This window comes from Meleagris gallopavo, chromosome 2 (genome assembly GCF_905368555.1).
Source record: "Meleagris gallopavo chromosome 2, MGAL_WU_HG_1.1, whole genome shotgun sequence".
Lineage (NCBI taxonomy): Eukaryota > Metazoa > Chordata > Aves > Galliformes > Phasianidae > Meleagris > Meleagris gallopavo.
The window spans coordinates 52,933,098-52,956,313 of NC_139405.1; the positions used below are offsets into that span (position 1 = coordinate 52,933,098).

At 35.0% G+C, this 23,216-nt stretch overlaps 1 long non-coding RNA gene across 2 annotated transcripts in view; it reads right to left on the reverse strand.

Annotated features, from left to right (window-relative positions):
• Window positions 1-156: 156 nt before the first annotated feature.
• LOC146544980 (uncharacterized) overlaps window positions 157-23,216 on the reverse strand; it is a 55,390-nt gene continuing 32,330 nt past the window's right edge. For both annotated transcript variants that reach the window (XR_014881369.1, XR_014881368.1), the window contains one exon: window positions 157-464. This is a non-coding gene — a long non-coding RNA (uncharacterized LOC146544980). The remainder of the gene's footprint in view (window positions 465-23,216) is intronic.

Consider the following 23,216-nt stretch of genomic DNA (forward strand, 5'->3'; position numbering starts at 1 on the left):
TGCTCCCTCAGTGATCGGATGAGGAAGGGGAGTGCTTCCAAGAAATCTCGGGGTGCACCTAAGGCATCCCTCTTCTCAACCGGCCCTGCAGCCAAGCAGGGGGTGTCCCATCTGGGGTGCCAAATTGACGTGCGGAATCAAACTCTGTAACCCAAGTAAGATTACAAAGCAAGTACGGTTTATTCAAGTGCTGCGCAGGTACAAGGGGGATAGATCCACCTAGCTTGCACACCGTCTGGAAAAATCGTGCTCCAGATATAGGCGAAACTAATACATAATCATTAGTTTTCCCAGAATTTGGATACATATTCATTACACCCCCGAGAGTTCATTACCATGCAGACCCTCCCCTCTTGCATGTGCGTAGTGGGTCGTGAGATGAAGATTTTTTGTTTTCCTCATGAAGGCTTCTGACCTTTCTTGTTGTAAACTCCTGGCCTTTCGGACAGATAATTTCCTTGTTCCTGTAAAGACGAGGAAACAAGTTTCACTGTCAATCAATAGCCTCATTTCCTGTATGGAGGCTAGGACGTAACAATTTCTTGAAGGTAGTTTCACTCATGGTGCAAAATAAGTTTAGCAGAAGGAAGAAATATTCTAGTATTTCTGTCATTATGGAGGGGTTTCTTTGTAAAGCGTTGACAACAAAGTTATCATTTAGACTTATTCTACTAGTCTGAAACTTAAATGACACTTAAATCATTATTTTTGCTTGCTAATCCTCTTGAATTGTTGTCTTTGGTTTCTTATGTGTCTGTTCTTCAAAAGTACAGAGCAGATTTTGAAAATCTGGTCACATTTCACTTGGAGGCAGAAAGATACTTATTGTGAAAGGGAAAACATTTGTGTTTTTGTTTCTTTTTTATTGATACCAAACGCTAATTATCACTAGGCAATGTGGCTAGAACTTTGGCATCAAATCACTAAGGAACGATCAAGTTGACTTCTGACATTATGTAGAAGTAGTCACTTGGGGGGAACAACTTGTAAATACTGATCACCTATATGGTATTTATGTGAACTTAAAATTCCTAAAATCTAGATAACCTGCTCTTTTGACAGCCAAAACCGAGAACAGTGTGCACAGACAAGTGGGTCGCAGCCAACTTCCCTTTTTGAAAATGTCCCTGGATATCACTGTCAACACTCTGAAAATCTCAGCTGAGATTCCAATTCCTTTGGAATCCTCGGATTGGACTTCCTAAGTCATTTGGTATCTCCACTTGCTTTAGAAAATATTGTCCTTAATCAGTATGAAGTGCTTCTTATCCACTCCACCTTTCTTTAGCTTTCATGCAGAGATAGAGTATGACCCTCCTTAGATCCCTACATGTTTTCATTTTGGAACACAGCATAATGTCTCTCCATTTCACAAGAACTATTCTTTTTCATCACAGCTGTACTCCCCAGTACAGGATAGAGGAAATCTGTTTTAGAATCAACAACAAACATCACAACCCCAGAAGCCAGCTACTCTCAGATGAGGTCCCTGTCCTGCATCATCAGGTAACAGCTGCCTTGTGAAAGGACCGCTGACCTGTCTAGGCTGACCTTGGAGTGATATTAAGAAACAGAGTGGCAGTGATATTAAGAAATAGAGAGGACAACAGTTTCTGGAGAATATAGCATCATGTTGCAGTAACGAACAGTCTGTTCTTCCAAACAATCGGTTTCCAGCTGAGGGTAATATTAGGACTGTGAGACAGAAACTGAAATAGAGAATAAATATGCTTTAGTTATATGTTCACATGTGTTGGAAAGAAACCAGTTTTCCTGAGAGTACAGGATTTCATTCAGCTCTATCTTTCAGTGACTCCTGAGCACTGAAAGTTCATATGATACAATACCTTTCTGATTAAAAGCAGAATGAACATAGCTCTTCTTCAGTACTGCAAGGCCAAGAAACTTACTTAAACATGTAAGTTAGTATTCATTGATTACACAAGGAAGTACTGGATGATTCAGTGTGAAATGAAATAAGAAATGAAATAAGGCTTCATAAATATTGACCAAAGAGCATGCCTCTATATATGCCCCTAGGAAAGAAAAAAAAAAAAAAAGAAAGAAAAAAAAGAAAAAGAAAAACGAAAAAGGAAAAAAAAAAAAGAAAAGAAAAAAAAAAAGGAGTAGTTTTACACTTGAACATCTTTATTGCAACAGATTTACCAGAATGGACTTGTACTTGGGTACTTGTTCAGCCTTACAGAAATTAATAGGTAAGGGCAATACTGATTGCAGAGCAAGAGAGTTTGTTGATAGCATCCAAATGATCAAAAACTAAAGTAGATTAACTATCATTTGCATAGAAAACACAGCAGAGCATGAAATTTTGCCCTCATTTTGTAGGAAAATATGCTACCATCCAGCTTCACAAAAACAAACTTCATTTATTACAGCTTTGGATAGGATAGGGTCAGTAGGGTTTGCCAATCACAGAGAAAGTCTTGGATTGATGTGCTGCTGTTTCCTCTGCAACAGCAAAAATAACCTCCACATACAATTCCACTTCATATTAAACACTAGGACCCTGGAAGTCCTATGCTGACTTAAATGCTACTATCTCCACGTTCTTCTTGAGAAAAATTTGCTGCTCAAGAACTATTTATTGAAAAAATATGGAGAATGACACACATCTTCATGGGAATGCAATATATCCCCTCCCCTCCACCATAATTTATCAAGGTCAATTACCATTCTTGACATAAAATATGCATGTTATCATCACAACAGTCTGGAAATAAATGCTAACCCATGGAAATTCAGTAAATCATTTCTTAGAGAAATAATAATGCATATTGTTTGTATGGTACAAATCTTTTAATAGAATTCTAACCTCATCCATATGTATTTTAGCATAGTATTTGTGTTACTCCATAATCCTAAGTGTGACATTCTGAATCATGTTTACTTTTGACTTACTGAGCTCTCAATCTAATATTGGACACCTTTTGGGTCCAATTATCCTCTAAGATAAAACAATGTTATTTGCTAGAGGAAAGCATTCCATATTCACAGGAGTATCTTAACAGCTTCCTGGCTTAAACCCAAAATCAAAATGAAAAAAGAAAAAATCTTTTTTTTTCAGTGATCATTTTATTTCTGAGGGGACTAGCATCATAGGGGACAGTTTCTAGTATAAAAAACAAACACCTTGTATAGAGTTACCCTCAAAATCCCAGACACATGATCCACAGTTCTTTACAGAATGGAAGAGACTGACTAAATCCTTGATTTGACATCTAAATCATCAATTTCCCCAGATCATCTCGGCAACAAGAAACTATCATTACAAAAAATTTCAAAGTTCTCAAGGAACAGTCTGATACCTCCACCCCAACTTCTGCCACACCCAAAAAAAAAAAAATTTTGAAAATCATTTCAATAAACAAGCAGAAAAGTTCTATAAATTAATAAAAATCTTTCCCTAAGATATTTTTTTCCGTATCACAGACATGGCTGACAAGCTTGGACTGCATCCACAGACATAGGGAACGCAGAACACATTTCTGTACAAAAGTTCTTATTTTAATATGGCTATGAAAGTAGCAGAGCACATTCATATAAACATTACTGAATGACTGGCAGGATTGATTATTTGGTCTTGCAAAGCACTTAATCACTAATGATTTTGAAGATCTCTTGAACGAACCTGCAACTTCAATGAACACTCAAGAGGTGACGAAAAAAATCTGTGGTGTGCTGTCCTTTCCAGCTTTTGGCAGCTTGTCTGTTTCTGCCTGCCTTGAACACAATGTAACAGGCAAAGAGAAATATTTTGAGAAGTACTCATAATAATCTGACTTGCATGATTACAGTGACTGGACACTTCTTTTCATCTCTTGGTCACAAAGAAGAGGATAACACCTTCCATAATTTATAATAGAAGTACAATATGTTAGGTGAAAGGTACATCCAACCAAGTGCCACAAAGCAGCACACCTACTTTCTTGATACTTCCCATTCCAATATCTTTATAAACCCACTCATGTTTCCTCCTCTCCCCCCAGGGGATCCTCAGACATTTTAGAGGAGCCATTTCATGCCTTTAATCACCTTAGTTTGCCATGTTCTTATCACTTTTACTATTATATGTTTCTTGAGATGATGGAATGAGAACTGTACAGCTCATGTGAGATGCTGTCACATCTTAAACTTTATCATAGTAGTGTCTTTGATTATATTTTTCATTATTGCCTTTTTTATCTTTTATTTTTTTTACTACCGAGTGAAGAATTGAAGTTTCCAAGGAAGTTTTATTGGAGCGATAAAGACTATATTGATATATACAAATCTCATTTGTGTAACTTTACATTCATTTAGATGTGTTTATTTGAGTTGTTTTTGGTGTTTTTTTTTTAATTTTTAACTTCATTTCTTGCTTTGTTCATTTCCTTTCCTTATATCATCTTTCTGAAAGCTTTCTGCCACATTTTTGCAGTAGTATTCAATATCATTGAAAAATGTCACCACAGTGTATGATTGGCCTTTCTAGATTTTTGAGGCATTGTTATGTGCCCGTAATCCCACACACAGATCCTTGTAACCTGCAATGAAATAAGTGTTTATTATTTTATTTTATATATTTTAATTTTCAGTCCATAACCAGGTATTGTTTTTTTTTTGAGGACCCTTCCTCTTACAACATGTTTACCTTCTTAGAGAGCTTTTCGTGAGAGGTATTTCACTTTTGGAAACTCAGCCAAATTGTATCAGCTGGATGTTATTTTGTCTTCATGCAGGGTGATTCCTGGGGTATCAGATACCAAAATCTTTTGTTCTCATGTTCATTAATTCCTTCCAAGAACTGTATGTACTGTGCTGGCTTTCTGAAGAATGGCCTCCATTCACACAGCAATGTTGATTGTTCCCTGGTAAAACTGTATTTATCAATTTGCCTAGTAACTCTATCTTTTAGTATGCTTTTTATTACTCTCATATATCAGTCTAATGTCTGAACATCAGGCTCAAGATAATTTTAAGCATCTTGTTACACAGTACATTACTTATTCATTTATTTCTTTCTAGCACACTTGGATAAATAACACCTGATGACATCGAAGAGTTTATTTTGTCTATCTTGTTCTGCAGTGTCTTCTGCTAACTCTGTTTTGAGATAGAGCAGCAAATATGTCTCCTATAAAGACTGTAAATGGTGAACACACAGGAAAAAATAAGAATCATAATAAAAAAATTAGTCTTTCTGATACAGCCTCATCTTCTATGAGTGTTTCATTATTCTAATAGATAATGTCCTACAGATTCCTTAGGAGGCTTCCCACTGATGATGATGTGTTTGAACTGAGATTTAATTTTAGTTTCTGTGCATTTTTTCAAGTGTTTCCTAAAAGTGTTATTATATTGTATTGTCTCTGTATTTATTTTTTACATACTTAAGACTATGTTGTTTTTTATATTTCCTTCTCTTGCTCTTTATTTATTTATTTATTTATTTTTCCATTTGAACTCAGTTTGGCATTCTTGAGGTCATTCTCTTACTTATGATAGCCTGCTGTATACTTTTCTTATGCTTCTCCCTCAAGTTTTGTAAGAAGCAGCTTACTATGTAAGGCATCAGTGTTATATGTTCAAAATTTCACCATCATCTCTGCCTTATTAATGTTCCTTGCAACTTCCAGTATGACTTTTCATTTTCAAGTTTTCTTTTTTTTTGTTTGTTTACATAGCTAAGTATTGTGGTAATTAATTTTTTGGTTACATTTGTGCTACATCTGTGGATATATGATGTTAATGTTACGTTACATACGTGGTATGTATCTATAGCACATATAATGTGTCATGTAATCATTAAATGGACTTTCAGCTTTTATTTTATAATGTTATATTGAGCTTACTACTAAGTGAAAAAAATACTACACTACAGACAACTCAGAGATATAAAAACCTGTCTTAACAGAAGGTGGATATCAGTATATTACTTCATTGCTACCACATGGAACATGAGCAGCTGCGACTAAATCTTGACACAAAGTAGTCTGTGCTTCAAGGATTGGGCTGTCTTTGCATACATTCTTAGTTGGTATTAGGAGAAGATATTTTAAAGACTTGGGAAAGGAAAGAGGTACTGAGGTTCAGAAATGAGATCTGGGGAAGTGGCTGTTTTCAGAGAATAGAAGGCAGGGAGTTGCAAAGCTAGTGCAACTCCCTGAAATCTGAAACAAAGAGAAAGGGTGGTGTATAGAAAGATCTGTAAACAAGTTTGGAAATGGATATTCTGTAAATCAAATTACCAGAAAATGTTTTGATAAAGGAACTAGGACTCATATGTGCAAAGGTCACGGAAGACAACACAGTGGTAAACCTGAGAAGTGGGTACACATGTCTGCGGGAAGCCCCTGGGGCTTGGAAGACTGCAGAGAAAAAACAAAAGAAGTATCTATTCTGTTCTGGGAGATGAGGGTTGCTCAAGGATCTACCCATGTGGAAAAGGCATGAGTGCTTCATACACACAGATAGCTTGACATATGGTTTTTATATATAACGTACGGTATGTGTGTGGACTGTAATTAAAGGAAACCACTCTTATGAGCCAATATATGATCTCACATAAGTTCAATATGTAAAACATATGCTATTTAGGTATATATAACACTTGCATATAACTTACATTTTTGTGGTGCATCATGGGCAAGCATAACAGGAGATATTTAGATGACTGTGGATGCAAGGGGAAGGGATTTTTAAAGCAAGAGAAGACAATATCCTGTTGGAGTACACAACAACAGTGATGAAAATGGCAGAAGAAAAATCAGTGAAAAAAATCAGTCATAGTAAAACCATTGAGTGAGAGAAGAAGGAGTAGGTTTAGGGGGTACTGCTGTTTCTTAGCTTGGAGGACAAAAGCCTATAGTGAGAAAAAAGACATCATATAGAAAAATTTTCTATGACGGAGGAAAAGCAGCATGGAGCAAATACAAGAAAATATGGGCAAAATAAAATAATTTTATAAAAAGTAGCAGAAAAATGGAAAAAAAATGAAAATACAGTGGAATGAAAGTAAAAGAAATTTTGAAAATGGAAAAAAAATAAAACAAAGATAATAAATAAGGAATACAGAAAAAGAAACGAAAGGCATTTGATTATTTTATTGATGGCAATTGAATACATCAGTACAGCCTGAAAAATATGGCATCATTTTCTGTGTATTAACAAAGTAATATTAGGCTTTTTTTCCTCAGCTTTTGTCACATTGAGCCTCCTCCGGATGTTGAGATTATACATCGTTAGGATCCATTCAGATGAAGGCACTATGTAAATTTAAACTTATTAGCACAGTAATTGTGACATTTTCTCAAATGCATCATGATTCAGTCTAATTTATTTGTTATTTGAAATGATTTACCAACTAATTTCTGTAATTCTTAGTCTGCAGCTCATTTATTGTGTAGAACTGAAATTCATAATCCATGCTATTTTGGCTGAAGAAATAATCACATGGTGATTTTTAGCTTTCTGATTGGAAAACTGTGACTCTTAGAATATACATTTTGTTCCATATATTTTCTTGATTATCAACTTAAAATCTGTTTGTAACTAGTAGTCTATAGTTTACAGATAAAACTAGAAAATATTTAACAAATAAATCTAGAAAATATTCTTAGCAGGAAACTCTGTAAGAGTAGATATTATTGGAAAGTGAATAAAATAGATATACATACAGTGTAAAAAAAATCATTTGAAATTGCAAACAAGTGTTCACTGTACGGTTCTTCAAGCATTTGCTAGCTCTGGAAACAATCATGGCTTAAGTCACATCCAGAAAAATGTGTGTGTATACATTCTATTTAAGCTAGATCTAAAATTCTCACTGATTTATGGGTGAAAATTGGAGTTGCTAACACTCCTAATGAGCTTGTTTTACAAAAAATAGCAATATCTTATTGTTCCTCTAAGGAGAACAAATGAATAGGTCCCAAAACACTACAACAAATGAACTTGGGTTAGTGATTACATGCAATTTTTTAAAATGTTGATTTGTTTGGATAAATTCTGATATGAGAGATGACTCATATATCTAAGTTCTCAGTATTCCCGAAATAATGTCTTTATTCTTACTGAAATATTGTGTCAAATGCTGGGATGAAAACATTGCTCATTATTTCATCTTGCTTAGAAATATTATGCGTATTTAAAGTTCTATTGAATATGGAATTTGAGCATATAATATTTGCTAATCTCTAGTTCACATGGTACTCTGGCACATCAACTCATGTTTCACCTGGAGGGAGATGAATCACGGAGTGGATACATTAAAATGCATTCAGATGCAGATTTAGTTGGGATTTTTAATGATATTCTTGTAATGAGTTATTGGTACTGTCCATCACATGTCACATTTTTGGTTTGTACTTACTTACTGTACTTATGCTCTAATGTTCATTTGAAGATGCAAATTGTTTTAACGTACTTTATAGCTTTTATCAATGAGTATAGGTTTTTTTAGGGAATTTTCGTAGAGTCAAAGATCTGAGAGATACCCACATATTGCTGAGAATTTGAAATTAGACAAGTTGCCTGTAAGTGTTAACAGTTACTTATTAAAGCAAAATATATGCACTACTTATATGTTTGTTGTCATTCTCTTTCAGAAACCCTAGCAATGTGTCAGGCTTTCTTGTAGGTAGAATCTTGTGCTTTGCAGAGGTGTGGCAGGATATAGCTGATTCTGCTCTGAGAATAATGAAGATGGAAAATTTTCTAATTCCATGATTTCTTTTCCTGTTTACTTGATACTTGCAAAAAGAGATAGAATAATTGTTTTGTTTTCATCAGCAGTACATTTGGAGCAGCAAAATGTTTCCAACACTTTGTCTGAAAAATACCTCAGTCTTCATTTTGAAGAATAGCAATAAAACTCATTTGTCCAGTCTTACGTTTCTCTTGAATTCGTAACACCGACTGTCATGATTTTATGTAGGTAATAGACTATGGGTTTAGATACACAGCTAGTCGATCTAGATAGGTAGGATAGTGTTCAGATTATGAAAGTTCCGAAAGAAGTTCTAGATTACCATATAGTATAAGTGCAACATATTTCTGTATTCCTGTATTCTGTAGCAAATTGAAACATTTTTCCACCATCCTCTGCCCATTAGATTACATTTCAGTGGAAAGGTAATCAATTAAGTGAGCATGAAAATTCATGCAACATACACTGTATACTGGAAGCTCAATAACAAAATGATTAAAACTAGAAAGAGCTAAGGCTGTGAATGTAATTATGCTCTGCCCTAAATCAATGTTATTAATTCTTACTGGAAATTGAAGTTATAATAAGGCATCTTAAACAAAACTGCTTAATTTGAGATGAGAGCATGCCTGGACTCCAAGATATATAAAAAATAATATTTTTTTCCCCAGTTTTTATCTCTAATAATGTATAATATTCTAGGGGAATAAGGTGAGTGGTTTGAAATACTTGATATTCTGAGGGATATTCTGAACATGATATTTTGAGGGAAAAGGGAGAAGAAACAGTTGTAGTTTACTACTACAAAAGCTTTTTTCATTGTTTGTCTTTCAAAGCTATCACATGCTCTAAGACTTAATTGGCTAGATATAAAAAAAAAAAAAAATGTTGAACATCTATTATAGAACTCGACATGGTACTTAAGCTTATATATTTAGATCTTCGCATCTGTTCCTAAGCCCCCACACATTCTTAGATGCAAAGAGAATTTAAAATCTGGTGGAAAGCTTTGAGTGTCAGCTCATGTGACTAATTCAAAACATGTTCAAAATAGAAAAAGAGTAGGCAGAAATAAGACTCTAAATACACAAAAGAGTGCAAAGAAAATATGTGGGCTTATTCTCTCTGTGATGGACTCTGAAAGGTTATGCTTAATATACAGAAAATCACTTAATATATTAAAAAATAAGCTTATCATCTTTTATGTAGAAAATGTAAAATGCAACATTAAGAATGTACCATCTTACAAAGATGACACTACCATACAAAACATGGTTATTACTACCCTTTGAACCAGGAGTATACCTCTTTGTGAGCCATGTGCATTTTATTAAAGGACATATTATACAAAATGTACTTATTAAAGAAATATATATTTTCTCAATATAAAAATGTGATACCACTAACAATCTATTCCAGCAGAAGAAAAGAATTATGCATACAACTTTAATTATTCAAGTGGGTGATAATCATTTTTCCCTCTTCTGTCACCTGAAATTCTTTTCTTTGCCACTAGAGCAGGGAAAACCCTTTTTGAAAGATCAACATTGTAACACATCCCTGTTCTTGCAGCTGCAGTGTTCCTGAGACTCTGATTATACATGCTTAGCACTCAGCTGGGGTAGTTTTTATTATGAGATCTGGTAGCAGTTCAGGTGAGTATCATCTCAGCCACACAATAAGAGGCAACAAATAGTTCAGTATTTGTGCAAGGCACTCTATGCACAAAATTATAGCATTGAGAGTATTAGCCTCTTGAATGAACCGACTGGCTGAACATTGCTAAGTGCTCTTTAGTAACTGTTCTCTTTATTTCTTCTAGTGTAAAAGTCTTGGCTGCAAATCTAACAGGCTTTGTAGGTAGGAGTTGGCAATTAAGGTCTTTTTCACAAATGCAAACGTCTCTTAACAGAATAGTTCTTCAGTGGGGCATTTTGTTTATTGAATTTTACTTTAGTTGCTTTGAACTTTAACTTTGGTGTTAAATTGTTTTCTTCTGCTATTTATTGATGTGATTTATATGCAGACCTCCCACACACATCTAATACAATATACTTCACAATGCACTGTGATTTTCTGTTTTCAGTTACAATTTTTATTCAGTTTTATGGCTAGAAATCAAGATTCCATAAAATTATTGGGCTCCTGAAAGCTAGTTAATGACAGAAATGGGAAGAACATTTCCACTTGGAGGCAGTACATATGCACCATTCTGTCACAGAATCATTATAGAATATTTTGAGTTGGAAGGAACATTTAAAGACCACCTAGTCCACCCCCCTACAATGAACAAGGATATCTACAGATAGATTAGGCTGCTTAGAGCCCATCCAGCCTGTCCTTGCATGTCTCTAAGAATGGGACATTCACCACCTCTCTTGGCAACCCATTCCTGTGTCTCGTCACACTTACTGTTAAAAAAAAAAAAATACAAAAACCAAAAACAAACAGCAACAACAACAAAAAACAACAACAAAACAACAACAACAAAAAAAAAACCACCTTCTTCCTTATATCCAATCTAAATCTTTTCTCTTTTAGTTTGAAACCATTTCCCTTTGCCCTAACATAATGGACCCTGCCAAAGAACCTGTCCCTTCGTTCTTATAGCCCCCCTTTAGCTACCGAAAGGCCACTATCACATCTGCCTGGAGCCTTCTCTTCTCCAGGCTGAACAGCCTTAGCTCTCTCAGCCAGTTCTCATAAGGAGAGTGCTCCATCCCTTGGATCATTTTTGTTGCTCTCCGATGGATGCTCTCTAACAGGTCCGCATTTCTCCTGTACTGAGAACTTAAGCCTGTCTAGATCTCTCGAATAGCATCTAGTCCCTCAGTTGTGTCATCCTCAAACTTGTTGAGAGTGCATTCAATCCCGTTGTTTATGCCATTGATGAAGCAAGGGGGGCATTGCTCCTACAGTTACCACCTTCTGAACCACCCACTTGAGAGATGTGTGTAGAACAGTTGTTAGTGAGGCAACTAAGTTGTTGAATACTAACCCTTCTTGTTGGTTTTTACTGGCCTGCCCATATTGATCACTAGGGAGAGTATGCCCTCCTGGACTTTCCTTTTCTGCTTGATATATCTATAGAAATTTAATGGGCTCATCACTGCATCTTTCACATTAGCCTGCAACATTTTCAGATGAGACCTATATCTCCACAGATTTTCCCAAATATGGGTAATTTTTTCACTGCTTCTAAACCCAGCAAATATCTACCAGGTGTGAAAAGAATTTACAAATAGAGTTCAGCTGATCAACACTCAACTCAGGTGCAAAACTCTTCTACTTCAATTTAGGGAGCTACCATGAAAATATCTATGCCTGAGATAGTCATGTTGGCTTCTCTTTACAATTACAAGGGAGAATAAAGTAACTTTGAGATTCATCAGATCCATCTGAACTGTTCACTGTATGATAACTTAAAGCAGAAAGTGCTTACTAGACATATAAGAGAAAGAAGTTCAAGTAGGATGGAAGAAATATTGGGAAAGTTCTTCTGGAGGAGGGGGAATTTTCAATTGTCAACATGTGAGAAAGCAGAAGCTGGCAACAAATGAAGGGAATGTAAAAGGAAATAAAGAAATCTAGAAGAAATCGTAGAAATTCCTGGACTTGTAAATTATTAAAAATGGTGTAGTGTGTTAAGAAAACTGAAGTATTCCTCTATTCTATTTTGTTTTTCTTCTTCTGGATTTTTCATCCAGCTAATTAAAATCCAGTTTTCTTGTCAGCACTGGTAGGTCTGACTGTTTTCACAACCAAATGTCACAGTGTGAGGCAGAGCTATGAGAGGGTGAATCTTAGGGAAGTTTTCTTGGGAACTTATAGATAGCAGCTAGTCTTGGGAGAGCTAGAGCTATGCATTCCCATTTCAATAAACCAGAAAGCAGAACTTGCCTATAAAATGTGCTAAAGTTCCTGGAATTTTCTCAGAAGATAAAAATGCATGAATCCAGAAATGAATGTTCAAATCCCATTCTAGAACTTCAAAGCACTCAGCTGAAGTACTTGGCCAGCATTTACTTTGCAGTGTGCTGATCTGATGCCAAAGTAGCCCTCATCATGTTACAAGCACTCCTTCACAAATATCAGTTTGTAGAAAAGGATTTAGAATATGGCGGTAGTACAATTAAAATATAAAACAACTTGATTTGATTACTAAACATTCCCATTTCACTAGCAACATCGTAGTGTTTCTCTTCATCAAAACATTAATCTTAATTTTCGTACGCCAGAGCTCAAATGTAGTCACCAGGTCATTCAACGGGAAATAACTGTTAACTGAATAAGAAACTAAGAAGAACTTTGTGCATCAAGGAAATAGTTTGTAATTGTGAGCATAAATAATATCTGGAATTAAGAGTTGGGGTTTGTTAATTATGGAACAAGTGCTTACACCTCTACTTGCATAAAATATCAACATATTTCTTATGCAGCACTTGAGCTCTTTGCTGCAAAAATATTTGAAGTCAGTCTTAATTTGGTTCTGAAGTTCTAACGGCTTTGTTACAAACTCTAATACAGTTATTGACTTCTCAGCCTGTAATGAATTGTAATGTTTGCTCTTTACACTGCAGCTACACGACTGCATATGTATGTATGTACTCAGAAACTCATCTCTCATGTAAAAATACATAAAATGCAAGTGCTAGATTAAGAGCATTTGTGAATACCATCACAGAAGTTGTTCCACACTCTCTTTAATGCTTATTTTTATCTGTATTTAGCATATAGCAGTAATAGTGTATATATAATGAATAAATGATTCTGAGTATTTGCAGTGCAACGTAGTGAATAAAAACAAAAAGAATGGAGAATATTTTACCTCTATAACAATAATATAATAATTTACCTTTCAGATACTGAACAAAAGTACATTTGTGTTGTTAAGTACACTTGATCTTTTCCTAATGCTCAAGGTTAACAAACAACGAAATAGAACCTAGTCAAAAATCTTAGCAAGTGTGTAATTTTGACAAAGTGAGTCAAACGTGTTAAATAGAATAACAACTTTAGAGGAATTCAACCAAAATATATGATTAAATTTTAAAAAATATGTGTTATATGGAAAAATCATTTTTCCATATAAATTGCTCTATAAAGGTAAAGGGCTTGAGAAAAGGAAAAGAGGTGGACCATAAAAGCCTTGAGATGCATTTAACACCAAAGTGGAAGAATTGCTTAAAAGGCAAGGAAATAACCTTCATATAACTCTATAATTGAATATATTTCAATGTTTAATTTAATTTTTTTTAAAAAGTTCTTAGTATTCTCTTGTCTGAACATACTAATCACGAATGTAGTTATCAGTTGATAATGAAGACTGAAAATTTGTAAACAATTTCTCAAAGATTAGTTAGATTCCCCCTACTTCTGGCCGTTGCCCTTGACTAGAGGAGTAATAGCTATTTTAGGGACATCTGACCATTAGAAATTACTCCTGATCTTCTAGGTTCAATAAGTTCCCTGGCTCTAAGCTGTTTGATCATCCAAAGCTTATTCTTCTGAAAAGCTGTGGTACACACCAAATCTTTAAAAGGAACCATTAATAATGCATCCTTTGCATGTTCTGATCTGTCTTTGTTTGAAATGAAAATATTTAAATGTCACATTGATTTTCAATAGCAGAAAAACTGCAGAGTACATTTCCATATTGTAGGTGTCAGTCATATTGCTTAAAGCAGATACAGAAAGTACTTATCTAATACCAGTGTGGCAGCACAACTTGATTAAGGCAACTTATTTGGGTGTGATTAACTAGACCCATATGTCAGATTGGCTCCATGATGATTGCCTACCCATATTACGTTTACTACATGGCTAGTATGAGAACTCTGTATCATGGCTGGAACAGCACATAACACAAATGCCAGATGTTCAGAGATTAGTTCCCCTTTTTATTCTTTTGTTCAAGTCAATCACAACTAGAAGGGAGTTCTGACAATATGTAAGGCTAAATGGGTAATGTGGGGACTGATAGATCTAGTTTTCATTAGCTCAACTTCATTGCTTCTTGCCCAATTTAGCTTCAAACTTGTTTAAGAAATTGATCCTCTTTGCCTCCCTGCATAGATTTCTGGTTGAATACAAAATGCCAGAGCTATCTCATGGGTTTAGGGAGTATTACATTGTGGATAAAAGAGGGAATATTCTCTTCTTTCTTATGACATGGCTTAGTATCCTTGCAAGGACATCTGTGTCTGAGCAGGAAGGGAGCCATGGTATACTGCATTTGTCCACATTAGATAACAGGGGGACCAGAACTCAGAAGACACTGCAGATAAATACAGTATAAACACACCTGACCCACGACTTTGCAAATTGATTAAATTAATCTAATAAGTAAATACATTAATCTTAAAGGTAAGTAGTGTGGATGCAGTATTGCACTGAAAAATCCTGCAGTTGATTCACAGTAGTTTGTGTATATGTTTTGCTCTTCATCCTTTAAAACGGAGTTTCATTGGTCATAATGGAGAGGTACACAGTATTCATGCAAGTGCACACAACTTAAGCTGTGCTGAAATTGACTCTTACAGATGATCACTAGAGGCACTGGCACAGGCTGCCCAAAGAACATGTGAATGCCCCAGGGTGCTCAAGGCCAGATTGGATGGGGCCCTAGGCAGACTTATCTGGTGAATAGCAACCCTGCCCATAGCAGGGAGGTTTGGAACTGGGTGGGCTTTAAGGTTCCTTCTAAGCCAAGCCATTCTATCATTCTGTTCTCAGGGTGAAAAAAAAAGTAAGTTGATTATCTTCTCTCCATATCACACTTAGCTTCTTGCTCAAATACATTAAAAAACAGGAGCTGTAACTTTAATCAAAGAATCCATACTTCCTTTAAAAAAAAATAACAGTGGAACATCATGGCTTAAAATAGAATGTAACCCAAAAAGTTCAGTCTTCCAAAGTTAAGATATTATGTTTCCCTTAAAACGCAGTGGTCAGAAAATTTGAAACTTTCTCCCTCACCAAAGAGCCTACTTTCCAGCTGAGGAAGTTTTTTACTAGGAGATCTTTTGAACTGGATCTGTTCTGAACTATATAAAGAGATCACATCCTTCTGCAGTACTTAAAATTATACATGGAAATCAGCTGAAACAGCTGTTTCATACTTTAAAACTAGGCTACTAAAATGTAAAATGTCCATCAGCATATAAGGCATTCAAACATTTTATAAATCTGTATCTTCAGAGTTTTAAAATCCAAGCAAAAATAAACATTCTGTAGCAGGGAGCATTATTTCTTTACATCATATTTTGCCACAGCCTTAAGCACATCTGCACAGGGAAATTGCCTATTGCACTTTAGTAGAACACACTCTTCCTACAAACTACTAGAACACCTACACAGTGAGTGTTCCATCCCAGAATAAGATGTAGCATCAAGATAACAATTCCGCTGAGATTTATTTTGCCATTGGTAAGCTGGAAGTTTTCTTCTTCCAATTTTTTTCTGTTTCAATTGGAATATCTACTTGGACATTTTAATGTACTTAAATTAGAAAAAAAAGACCAAATACTGCCTATGTCGTCACTGCATTTCTGTTAAAACAAAGGTTATTTATTTGTTCAAATAAAATCCAATTTGTGTGATATTATAAATTACTTCTACAGTGACAGAGATCTTGCAATTTAGCCATCAGTTACTGAATATCTATAATGCGTATATTCTACATATATTGTACATCTGTAGAAAATACTGCAGACAGATTTGTTTAAGGGATTTTGCTCTCAACATTGCTATGTTTTCAAAGTAAGAGAGACTACCTTTTAGTTTTCTCTTCAACAAAAAGATCAACCATATTTGTGCAAATAAAAGGAAGTCTGTAGATTGATACAGTCAAGCATTACATTTATTTCACTTTTGAAGGTATATTTTCTTAAGAAACTACATATTGGAATTCACTAAATAATGTTCTTACATTTAAAAAAATATATGAATTCTTTTTGAAGACTAAAAGTATGTGAATAAATATTTCACACTTATCCTAGAAGTGCTAAAATTTGAAGGGAGTTCAAGTTTTGCGTCACATCATACTTTTAGTTTTCCATCTAGACCATGATACCCTGCTTGACAATAGTATAAGTTACAAGAAGAATCTTGCCTTTATGCTATTTTTCCTGCATTTGGTCAACTTAATATCAAATGCTTATCATAATTCAAGTTATGTGATGCAACCATGTGAGGCTTGTAAACATCTATAACTGAAAATTTCCATGTACCTATAATACAAAGCTTATGCAGCATAAGTTTAAACATCTGATGAGTTTTGTCCTCTGTCTACCACTTCTTTTATTGTCATCTATCAGATGTGCTCACACAATGAAAGTCAGACCCATGTTAAGTGATGACTTAAGTCCAAAATACACAAAAGGAGAAGAAAGAAAATTCTCAGGAAAGTCCAGCCTCCATAGTCCCCATTTCTGACCTCCATATTAGAAAAGCAAATCAAGGAGACTTTGATTACATGTATGTACAAATCCTTCTTATGTAACCTGGAGATAACATAAACAAGCTTTGTCATATATTTTATCCGATACCCCTCCACAAAATGTGTTGCAATTAATCAGTCCAAAAACTGATTTTTATTCCCACTGAAAGTATGAGAGGGACATGTCCTAAACCTAGAACAGGGGCAAAGGTTGGGTAAGAAAGAGATTGATATATAACAACCATATTTTAGAGATAAGTAACATTGTTACCATATTCAACCTAAATATGTCTTTTTAATATATATTTGTGGGCATAAGTAGTACTAAAAATATATCCAGAAGCTTAATCCTGGTCTATTGTGAAGGCTCAGTCTCTCCTTGCTGACCATAGCCTCTTTATAAACACAGGAGCTTCAGACTTCTTTTCAGTAAGTAAGGAAGTCAAGTCACTCCCAAGCAGTTGGTAGAAGTACAGCTTAGATGACAGATCTGATATTTCAGCCTTCTTGTTTTTGGGGAACTAGAACCACAAGTTGTAAAATGATCACTGGGAATCATTAAACCATGATATCAGCTGGTACACACTGCAAACCAAGTGGAGGTACCAAACTCAGTGTTAACTCCCAAAAAAAAAGGAATCAGAATTGCCTTACCATCATGAAGTTGTAGGGTGAACATTTTTAGGACTGATGTTAGAAGATACTTATCTTCTTGAAGTAAATTGTTGTGTTTGTGTAGGATCTAAACATTTATCAGTCCACTGACAGTATAAGAGACTGACGCTGTACCCTATATTAGTACTCAGGTAGGACTACAGAAAGCCAGTTTCCAGGCTTTAAGCTACTGCTAAGATATTTTAGTGAAAGAGTTTCAGAGTGTCTCTCTTGTAATATGAAAAATTGAATACCAGAATTGTGAAAAGAGAGAGCATTTATCATGTGAACTTTGACATGGAAAAGCAATAAAACAGGTATATTCTAACTCCTTGCCGCTAAAATTTTGGAAGTTATTCTGATGTCTTTTAACAGAAGCTTGTATATATGTAGTTTGAAGCACCTATGAAAAGGTAGGAAGCAGAGGAAAGAAGGATGAACACTGCTATCATTTAAATGTCAGCTTAGGTTGCCTGAAGAGGTATTTATGAGTCTAAACTCTCCTTGTGAATCTAGGTCTTTAATGTTTAATGTGCATGTTACTGATTGCTAGAGTGAGATGAATAATTCACAATTAGCAATGTATTCATCCAGTCTAGCTTATTCTGCTTGCAGGATGTGGAAGAGTATATCTAGATTTCCTGAATTTATTTGCTTTGTTCCTTTAGATGTATTGCAAACAGCTTCTATCAGGGATTTGTCCATCTCAGTAGAATTCTGAGCTTCATGAATTAAAGTGGAAGAGTTCAGATTTCCAGATATTTTTTTCTAGTTTCTGGTAGGTTTTTAACCTCTTGAGTCACTGCAGTAGATCAAAATATTAAGGAATTTCAAAACACTTTAATTCTTGTTCTTTCTAGCCACATAATTTTTCAGGGATTCATAGCCTCTGAAATTAGCTTGTTACAGAATATCTTTCCCAAAAACAGAATTAATTTTTCATTCACTATTTTGTAATATCTTTGCATATAGGATTCCTATGACCTTGTAGAGAAGAAGAATTAAAAAAAAAAAAAAAAAAAACAAAGTCTGATACATGGCTTTTAATTGCCTATGCTTTATCACTTATTACCTCTACATTCTCGTGGACTACCAATTTTCCTCATCCCCACAGCCACTGCAACATTGAAAAACTGTGAATTCACTGGTAAGGGTCAGTACATGGTGTTCTTACCTCCTTGTTTGGAGAAGTCACCCATTTTCAGGGAGAAGCTTGGATGCAGCTGTTGTCCATTTCTAGAAGCGATATGAATCTCTTAACCTGCTCTTGTATCTCAAAGCATCAAACTGTCACCACAGCAGGTAGTGTTAATCCATTTGAAGAGACTGCAGTCCCTTGAGTGTTTACACTAAACCCTTAATAACACAAAAGCTATTTTTTTTTAAATCAGATTTGTACTTAGGTGTGATGTTTCTGTATTTCCTTTGTACGGGAATAAATGTCACCTATTCTGTAAAATGATGCCAAAAAAACCTGCTTGCTCAAGCCTCTGTGGAAAATACATGCAAAATGGACAGGAAACGAATACTGAATTCAATCAAAATTGCACAAAAATATTTTACGGTGTTTGTCTAGCTCTTAATGGCTAAAGAATAAACATGCCAAACAGTTGCCATGCAGAATACATTCGTTTGTCTGGCAGTTTAAGGCACCTAATTTACTTCAGAGCAAAATGCTGATCTTTAATTAACCTCTCAAGATTTTTATGTGTTGTTAATTAAATTTTAAAAATATTCTCCAGGATAAATATTTTTATAAAACTCCAGTATTTGCCACCTCTTTCCAGCTTTGTACTCTATTACAACAATTCACTAAACTAACTGCACTGTAGCAACAGGGATACACTAAACGTCCATCTTGGATTTAAAATAACAATAATTTTACTTTAATTTCTTCTTTGGACAGCTTCATTAAGCTAATACCTTTTTCCTGCAGGGTGGGGATGTCCTTACTGCTGGTGGCTTCAAACAAGAAACATAATAGGTTTATTTACAACCAGAAATAAAATCTTTGTTCTTTTTCTTAAAATACTTAACATGCTATTGACCTCATCTTCTGGACTGATTCAGTGTGGTTGTCACATCAGACTAAATGTCTGTGCAAAGACCCTCTTCAATCTATGAAGTTTATAGAAGTCCTGAAAACATTAGAGAATATTTCTTATACACATATTTTGTATTTATTATAGCAGTATATTTTGATGTTATGCCACTGGAGAATAAGATAGAAGACAGAATCACATAATAAACGATCCAAAGTACATAGTGCCTAAATTGCTGCCTCAGCAAGCTGGAACAGAATGAATGTTCAAATCTCTTTTGATGTTCAGCTGCTAATAGAACTTACATTTTATTTATTATCTAGCTTGGATAAAATATCAAATTTAAATTTCTGTTTCGTTTTAGATTTAGTCTTTAAAGTTTTCAGATTTTCATAGAATTATATGCCTAGTTCTTTAATATTAAACTTTTCTCCAGCCAAAAATAATGCTTAAAAATATCTAAAATACTTCTCTATATTATGGAAAACAACAATAAAAAATTCCTCCTTATGTTTGTTTGCAGGCAATGCTTAAACTTTCTGTATGGATTTTAACTCAGGAGGATAAACTAAATTACACTCTCATCACTGGCAACATCATTGCACTGAAAATGTGTCTCAGGAGGGCACATTCAAAGGAATCCCACAGTCAATTGTGATTTTCTTTGTTTCTGTTTATAGGGATACTCTCATATAAAGCTTGTAGAAAGTAGTTATTTTTTAATCCAATTTATAGTATAATGTAAATATAAGATATTCATGTTTTTGAGTTTGTAACCTTTGGAAGACCTTGGTGGTTATGACAGGTAAATAACCAAGCATAAGAAAAATAATCTCTCCTCAAAAATTCAAGAAAATCTTGGTTTCCCCAAAGTTACAGCAAATTAGTACAAATAAAAAAGTGTTTAAAGATTTTGAATGTTTTTGACACACAGAAAGATGTATCAAGTTTAAACCAGTTTATATGAGACAGATGAAAAATGGTGTTCTAGAGATAGCTACCTCACCCCTAACCCAATCCCCTCAAAAAAACAATCTGATAACAAACTCAAATGTTTTGTTTTGGTTTTTTGCAATTTGCAAAAATTTTCACAAGAGATCTGCCTTATGAGTAACATCATGTAAACAGACACTATTTTATTGCTATGAGCTACCGAACCTTATCTTCGCTATGTCTTTCTAAAGAGACAGGCTTTAATTTGTAATGTTCGTTGCTGCTAGGTGATATGTGCCAATAGTTTTAGACTTCCTTCCAATGATAAATCAAGTGATAGATCCTGGTTGTTTGCCTCCTAATTCTAAAAAAGAATGACAAGTCTCGTAAATCAAGATGAAATTTCTATCCGCTTCAATTTACTCAGTTGCAACATCTCATGAGAGAATCTAGTTACCTTGGGGTATTCTCTGCTTTGGATGGTGAGATCAGATGCGTTACTATAAAATTAGTTTGTTTCCAAGGAAAAAAATAAAAAGAATCACTCTTTTTCAGCATTCTTTTCAATTCTTGGCCTGGATATATCATCAATGAGAATTGGACAATTTGTGTATTTTACCTTACTTGCTTCATATCAGCTTCCATGACTTGCTTAATTCTCTACTGAGTGTAGTCTCTCATGAGACTTCAAAACATTAAACATTCAATATCTATGAAAATACACTTGTTTGCTTTAAATGTAGGAATTCTGTGGTAGTGATAGCCTTGTCAGCCAGGGTTGGATGGACAGGGCTTTCTGCATGGTCTTAGTGCTATTCACCTACACTGCAGATTTACATTCCTGACCTTAGCTCCTGAAAATAGTTAAGGAATACCACCAGCAGGTCAAGGAGGTAGTTCTGTCCCTCTATTCTGCTCCACCTGGAATACTGCATCCAGTTCTGAAGCTCCAAGCAAAAAAAGGACATGAAGTTGTTGGAGTGGGTCCAGAGGAGAGCCACGAAGATGATCAGAGGGCTGGATCACCTCACCTAAGAGGACAGGTTGAGAGAGACAGGGCTTTTCAGACTGGAGAGCAGAAGGCACCGGGGGGACCTTATAGCGGCCTTCCAGTATCTGAAGGGTGCCTACAAGAAAGCTGGGGAGGGACTTTTTGCAAGGGAGTGTAGTGACAGGATGAGAAGAAATGATTGTAAACTGGGAGAGAGCAGATTTAGATTAGATATTAGGAAGAAATTCTTTACTATGAGGGTGGTGAGACACTGGAAGAAGTTTCCGAGTGAGGCTGTATGTGCCCCTCCCTGAAAGCATTCAAGACCAGGCTGGATGGGGCTTTTAGCAATCTGGTCTAAAGGGAGGTGTCCCTGCCTATAGCATGGGGTTGGAACAAGGTGATCTTAAAGGTCCCTTCCAACCCAAACCATTCTATGATTCTATGATCCTCTCAATATTTAAAGATTTTCCATCTAGTTGTTCTCCTTCTAATGGTGTTTGTATGGAGCTGCCATTGGTGAATTAATGCAGAAAGAACTCTAGAAAAGCACTGAATTGAAATAGTTAGTTCCCAGGGGCTGATCTTCTTTGGAAATGGGTCTTCAAGGAACTGGCTAAGGCGAAGAAAGATATCTTGTAATGACACTCTAGACACTCAAGGCTGCTTTCTGAAACTGTAAGCTTCCAAAGGAATTTCATATGGGCACTTGAAAATCTTTGCTATACTAATTGCATTTAATATCTTTACCTTTCTGCTGAGCATCCTTGGAGCAGGTCTTGTGGACATGTATTGTGACAAAACTCACATCATTCCACCATGCCTGCTGGCTCTTGCAGCATTGCTTCTTTGATTAAGCATTCAGCCCAAGAGTGGGAGATTGTCAAATCAGTCCAAAATGGAGGCAGGTATAAGAAACAATCAAGAATAATGATAATAAGGAAAATAAGAATAGGATATGCTCTTACTGCTTCATGAGTAACAATATATTCTTTGAGTCCATTTAATATTTTCTAAGAAGATTGACATATTAATTCTGGACATTTTCTGCTTTTATTTGCCTAAGAAAAGTATCCAATGTCTCAAGCATCAGTTTGATTTTGTGAGCTACTTTAAATACTGTGTACATCTGCAAATATTTGTGCCATATAAGCAGAATAATACACAACACAGACATTAATTTCATTTTGCGTAGACAATAAACTACAATAATTAAATACATTTTTATCATAAATAAAAATAGAAAACTCCAGACAAAATTAGAATAATCTATTGTCTGTATTAATTAAACTTATGTGCATTTTATTTAAATTGCTCTTCATTCTTCAGAAATCAACTGAATTAAACTCACACTTCATGGAGAACTCACAGAACCGCAAAGGTTCTAATATGTTCATCCATGTAGATGATAATCTATGTAAGATTTCTAAAAGACTTCCACTTTTCTTC